Here is a 7,558-nt window from a genome sequence, read left to right as displayed (position 1 = left end):
GTCAACTGGCAGTCTTTCAATAAAATTAGGCACGCGTAAGAGTCAAAATAAACGTAAAAAACTATTAAAATAAACAGTTTTCACTCTTGTATGTGTTGATATTATTAAAGTAATATAAAAATATGCCTTCGAAAATTTCAAGAATCATTTTGTCATTTTGACAATAAAAATTTGATGTTGATTAAACACGGCGATTATAAATTAAAATTAGTAAGAAACATATCAAACTGTTTTTGTAATCGATTCCTTTTTAACATTTATCTTTATTTATTTGAATATAAATTATCAAGAAATATACTCATAGTTACGAGAATGCGTAAATATGCTTTTCTAACAAAAGTTTGCTTATAACATTTATGCGAATACTTTTTAATATTATCGTATAATTTTATAAGCTTTTACATAAAAGCTTATAAAATTATACGATTACAGAATATAAAATATTAGTATTACATAATACTAATATTTTAGTATTACTAATATTTTTGATATTTAATTTATTTTCTTTTACAAATAAAAACAGATATTAATTCTGTTTTCGTTATTTGTTAATGATTTTGTTAATTGAAAAAGGTACATAATTTAATATATTCACAATTAATAGTCAATCTTATTAAAAATTCTTACAAATAGAAAATTTATGTATATTCAATTATTGCTGAATTTTGATGTTGATGCTTATTTTAAAATAATTAATATAATATAACAAAAACGCTGTGCATATTAAGGCGCAGTTTGATTTAACGATAATTTATCTAAATTTACAATAAATTATTTCACATATCAATATCAAACTACCTACTATATTCATAGCGAGAATACAATAAAAGGCGTTATAGACGTTTTTATAAAACCATTATCGGACCAATCCTTTTAAACCTTACTTTAACTAAAATAATAAAAAAAAATCAATATTTATATGTATAGTGCCAAATTTTCCCCATAGAAATATACGATTATTTAGCCTATTTCGATTTGGAAATTCGTCAAATTATAAGGCTCAATAATTTGCGAAACTTGATAACGAATTGTCATATGTGTAATAATCGTTCAATGCTTTTCAATCATAACATTCCTTAAAAAAATACACCCATGTAATTTTATATAAATTTAGATAATTCGGCTTAAATTAGAAACACCCTGTAGCCAATATTTGGCGATACTCGTATTCAATTTTCGAGTACATTAGATAACGCTGTTCCTTTAAAAATTTGTATATATTTACATACAATATGTATAGAAATAGTTTCAATTTCATTATTTAGCGTGGAAGTTTTCAATGAAATGAAGGCAATTATTAGAAACGCACACAAATGATTTATCTAAATGAAATGTTGAAGTTTTATATAAGAATTTAAAAGTTTCAATTTGTTACGAAAGAAATGTATGCTTCTCGCATTACCGTACAATATGTTTATATGTATGTATGATATATAAGACGAGTGTGAATAATTGATTAAATTAAGAAACGACTGAGACATGTAATCGTATTTTAATTCATCCTATTTTCCTTTACCTTCCAACCTTTCACACTTTCATCTATGTAGACACATACTGCGTATACAATGCGGTGTATTCGTTTCATATATTGTAACACAACAAAAGGAATAAATTCACAAAGAGTTTTCAACCTGAAAATGTTGTTTATTTCCAAGAAGCTTTTTCAGAATGACGTTGCGGGTGAGATATAACACGCAAAGGTAAAATACGCAACAAATTAGGCGGAAGAATTTCGGAACATTCCCTTTAAATTGTACCAGCTTTTCGAGACAGTAGAATTAAGCTGTCCGTTTATCAAAGAATCCACGTATTTATTCATATATAAATTTATCAATGGATTTTTTTTTTATAAAACGTTCTTGAAATTTTAATAAGAATTTAAATAAAGAAAGTTTATCGATAATAGTTTCAATAGATAATACATATATATGTACATTATTATTACGTTGCCTTATAATCGCATCGCATCAATATATGAATGTTAATGTTGGATAAATGAAAATTAAATAAAAATTGAGACATCTATAGATTTTTATCCAGAGCTTATGCTAAATGCTTATCAACAGTGTTCACATCATTTTATTAGCAAAGAAAACCACAGAAAACATTGAAAAACACCAAAAGCTTTTCCAAAAAATAACGATATTTGTAATAAGAATAAAATAAAATTCAAAATTAATGCATAAAATAATTTTTTTGAACACTTAATGACTTTCATCATTGATCAAATGAACAGATGTAAAAATCATCATATATGTAATGAGAGGAACGAAAATCCGTTTGGTGCGATCTCTGGTGATCCCCATTGCATTATATGACATCGCGACATCTACGATTAAAAGCGAAAGGTCCATGTTCAATGCCTTCGAAATGTGGTACTGGAGACGGATGCTGAGCGTTTCATGGACAGCGCGAAGATCTCCATCTTTAAAGAACAGTTTTAAAGAGACTCCACAACATTCAACAACAAAGTAAAAAATAGCTCTTAAAAAGGATATTTTCCTACTTCAGCCATATTGCCAGGAAAATGTGGAAAGTCTAGAGAAGCTGGCCACCGGAACACAAGAAGAGGTCGGTCTCCAAATAAATGGTCAGACTAAATTAAACGACTGACGGGATCATCCTTTAACTCTGATTTCAACTTTGTATAGGACCGGGGGGGGGGGGGAGAGGAGGCGGATCATCCATCGGATTCCTGATGATTCAAATGACCACGACGCTTAGCAATGAGCAAACGAGAATGAAGTATTAGTAAAAAAAATCTGCTTAGCCCAGCCTCTTCTCTCCACTCCCCTAAGATCAATTTCTAGTCGATACGCTGATATGAATATAAACGTATTACTAAATATATTGTATACAGTCTATACAATACAAATGTGTCAGGTAAATATTATCTTATTCAATGTATGGCATTATTATGGACTATCCCAGTATTATGGTCAAAAAAGATTTTTCCCATACCGGGAATCGAACCCGAGCCTCCTGGGTGAAAGCCAGGTATCCTAGCCACTAGACCATATGGGATATGCATACATACATAGATGGAGTAGAAATAATCTTCCAAAATTTTAGATGAGAATGCATAATTTTATGAAAAAAAATTACACTAGAACACGTCAAGTATGATAAACCAAGATATAAAATATTTATATTTAATTTTTCAAAATTAAATCAAACCTGTTAAAAGAATTGAAGAACAGGTAGTCAACAACGTTTTTGAAATGGTATTCCAAATGCCATCAATATTCTTTTCAGCCGTTTGTTATATAATATGTATCTAAAAAATTTGTAACAATATACATTCTTTCAGATTTAAATTTACTTTATAAAATCCTCTTTGGATATTTCACTCAACTTCGTAAGCTTAAATGTTCTAAATTTTGAATTCACTATTTTATAATATCGATAGATGTCATTGTCAACTCCTATGCAATGTTGTAAAATATACATAAATAAAATCAGCGTGTTATATGTACATATGTATATAGCTTTTGAAAAGTATAATTTTGAATATACATACATATATATATTTGAATATACATATATAACAAGTTCGGTGCAGACATTATATAACAAAAAATATTATTTTTAAACAAAAAAAATTATACGCAAACTTGTCAAGTATCTCATCCTTCTTCTTCGGTTTTTGTCCATTTACGTATGCACTTTCATGTTGAGTTATAAAATATTTTATGAAAACATGCCAAAGGGATACTGAATGTAAATTTTTTATCACAGTTTGTAGTTTTGAGTCTTCAATTTTAGACATTTGGTATTTTAGTTGAGAATTTATTTATCGAATTCTACGGTCTTTCGTTTGAATATGTGATGCTTTAAATTAAACTGATGCGTCATCTCGTTGACCGGATTATGTCGCTACTTTGAACGAGACTAAAGGGGTTGAATTTATATAGTGGTGACTCCATTGTGTTGCCACAGAAAACAACCCTTAACGAAGTGATTTATGGAGTCGGTCACGTTTTGCAGTGATTCTCCACAGGTGGAATGTATCCTCTTTTAATTGTTGGCGTGCAGCACGCGACATTCATCCGTAAGTTTAGAACATTAAGTTGGTCCCTAAAAGGTATGTCTATCAATTTTTTACGCTCAATTAAACCTTAAAGTATTTTTGAATGGTCCTTTTTTTCTTTTCTTTAGTAAATGTTGCATTAATACATATTTCAGCCGTATACCAATATATTTATGTATATGTAAATTCGTTCAGACGTCATTCGCAGAACTTCCTGTCTGAATAATTGACAAGAGCTTTTGTGCGAACACCATTCGTGCTACTTCCAAAGCTGTAAATTAAATCAGAGAATAAATGTCTTCAATTCCACTATAATTCGAATACTTTTTTTTTTATTTGGAGAACCTTTAGGACAATTGAATTTTATATAATGAAACTAGATACACTCTTTATTCGAAGTTCACATCATCCCCATTGGCTTAGTGTGATTTCCAATATAGATTTTCCTCAATTTTCTAGCTTATACGTAGGTTTCAACTTACCTCCCGAGAACATCGATTATCACCAATTTGAAGATAGTTTTACGCGTGAGAAATTCACACTGAACGTACAAAATGGGCTGATTGACACGTGCTTAAATTTCTCACGTGCGAAAATGAAACCCTTATAATACCTTTTCGAATGTTCCATATCCATCATGTAGTAATTTTGACCGACAACACGCATACATTTATAGCCACAAGATACTATACTATTTTACATATTTGTTCCTATATAATTTTCCACAATTAGCGAATATTTTAAAGATAAAATTTTTACGCCTTTTTTCATTTTATACGTACATATACGAACGTGTGATAAGCTGTGAATCACGTGTATAGTCAAATATTCCAGACAGTAAATCAAGATTTATGTATGTACTTTAAGTCTGTATACGCATAAATTTTTCGGTTGCGATTGCTCGAGCGCTGGTAATTAAGTTCTGAATTCTTCATAGGAATTCTATATAAGCCCCTGTTGGCCAATGGAATTTTAGAAACGGCTGTGTATGTATGTACATATGTTGCTATGGAGAATGAATGAAATTGCGTCATTTCACAAAATCTCGCTTGCGTCTACGCAAAATTTGAATCGAATGAAAATTTCCGCTGTGTTTTGTTAATAGTACTTCAGCTGCGTAACAATGCCACGTTCTGCTCTTTTTAATAGAGTGGAAACGTGTCGTTTTTTTGCCATTCTGGTTATTCGCTTCGCCGCTCTGCTTGAAAATGAGAAAAAGTTTTTATGGACGGCAAATATAATATTCACAATTGTATTCCATAGATAATATTTTCTTATGTATTTCTTGGTACAGCTTTCAAATATTGACTGTTCTTAATGAAATACATGTATTTTTTTACTTAAAATTCAAAACCATCAACGTTTGAAATTATTTTGTTACGACTCCTTATATATGTACACAATGAAATATAATTTAATTATATTTGAAGAACATCATACGTCATTCAAAAATACATTTAGTGTAAATACGATTTAATAAAAAGAGCTTTTTCATTCGCATGCTTGTTATTAATGTAAATAGATTTATTATTAGTTCAGGCCTACGCTTATTTTGCACGAAGTTTTTAGTTGTTTTCCACTTCGTAATCTAAATGATAGCTATTGTTTTACAATTTTAATTCGTGCAGTGTATTTTCAACGATGGAATTTTAAACTTTTTTACTTCTCTACACTTTACCTTCTTGAATAAACATGAAAATTTTACAATTTCAAAAGGTTTTATCTTACGATACAAAAGAACGATTTAGAAACAAGCGAAACAAAAGTCTTTTATAATATTTGTATGAAAATACTGTGTATGTACATAAATTTACATTTATTTCATATAAACGATTTTTTGAAAACATTTTATTTTTTATTTACTTTTTAATTTAAGTAGATTAAATCAAATCAAATTTTCAAATCATTTACAGTATTTCTATTATAATTCAATATATACTTTCTTTCTGTTTTTGTCAACCGTTTTTTTATGTGATATTTATATCTAGGGCTTCCAAGCCGGTTTAAACCGAAACCAAAAAGCCGGCTTTTTGACAATTTTGCAAAAATCCGAAAACTGGCTTAGCTCGATCAACCGGCTTTTTAAGGTTTTCTTCATTTATGTTTTTTTCCTCAAAACTAAAAATTTTGAATTTCAAATTTCTATTAAAGATCAAAATAAATGTGTATATTCCAACTTTCTTCTTGAATAGGCGTATATTTCTTTGAACAACAAAAGGCACAGCACTAATGGTGGCTTTGAGATTTAGTTATGGACGAAAACCAGGTAATAAACCAATAAAATATTATTGAAAGTAGTTTCAACAATCTACACGAGGCCTTTCAAAATTTGGGAAAAATTGGGTTTTCCATAATTTCTAGTTTTTGCGTGTTCAGGTATAAAATTATAGAAATTGTTATCAAAGTAAGAATTCGTTATTGTTTTAAGCTAAAACAGATGTGTAAAATAACTTTGAAAGATGGAAATATTTCATATTTAATTACGTTTTCGAACACAAATTCATTTCAGCCTATTCAATAAATCATTTAATTATTTGTGCGTATTCAGGACGGTGTCACGACAAATCACTCACGGACTTCACACTCAATATAAAGCATTGTCAATTTTTTTCAATATAAAGCATTGTCAAAAAAATTAATATGAGTAATACACTCTGTTGTCGCCACTAGGGATTACAATCCCAAAAGTACCGATACCGGTGGTATCAGTATTTGACCGAAAACAAGTTTTTGGTACTACCGGTACTATAAACAAAATAAAAGCTTTTGAAAATCCGCAGATTTATCAAAAAAAATTGATCTGACTTTTACAAACGATTGCTGTGATCATAATTTACACATTAATTTGAACTCTATATGATTTGATACATGTGTCATTGCATCGATCAAAAACTATAAACCGTTGAGTGTAAAATCCGTGAGTGATTTGAAATTTTCAATAAAAACAAAACAAACAAATTTTCTCTCTTTAAGATTTTTTTAAGTCACGTGTGTATACATATCCTATATATTATTATTTTGAATGCAAATTTTGCATTTGGATTCGTTGTAAATTTGATTAATAACAAAAACAATCTTCATTATAAACTTCAAATAAAAATGTACGTTCTTCAGATGAAAAAAAATACATTTGAATTTTCTTTGTACATTTTTGAGCCATTGCGAAAACACGCAGAAATTCTTTGTATTCGAAATTAATTTCGGAAGAAATAAAACTTTTCTTAAATTAAAATCAACATATTATTAATATCAACTATAGTAACTTCTTAGCTGAAGCAACACATAATTACTGATTTCTGAAAATAGATATATTTTTTCGCTTACGTTTTCAAATGAACTCGAGCACTGCTTCACATTTAAAAAAATCTTAAAACAATTTTCTCAAGTCGACCCACGTGAAATAAAATGAAAAATACTATAAATAAAAGACCTCTTCGAAGACTTCGAAAATTGTGTGGATATTCGAGTATTTTACATTTCATGAATATTTGACGCAGAGCATGAAAATTCGTTTTGCTGAAAACTTAT

General features: G+C 29.0%; 1 non-coding gene across 1 annotated transcript; it reads right to left on the bottom strand.

Moving 5' to 3' along the window:
- Positions 1 to 2,952: 2,952 nt before the first annotated feature.
- Positions 2,953 to 3,024, bottom strand: TRNAE-UUC (transfer RNA glutamic acid (anticodon UUC)). Its single transcript has one exon. It is a non-coding gene; the product is annotated as a tRNA-Glu (tRNA).
- Between the last annotated feature and the right edge of the window lie 4,534 nt (positions 3,025 to 7,558).

Source organism: Arctopsyche grandis, chromosome 3 (genome assembly GCF_051622035.1).
Source record: "Arctopsyche grandis isolate Sample6627 chromosome 3, ASM5162203v2, whole genome shotgun sequence".
NCBI classification, from domain to species: Eukaryota; Metazoa; Arthropoda; class Insecta; order Trichoptera; family Hydropsychidae; genus Arctopsyche; species Arctopsyche grandis.
Note: the sequence above shows the minus strand (reverse complement) of the source record. Positions and strands in the feature narration are given on the sequence as shown.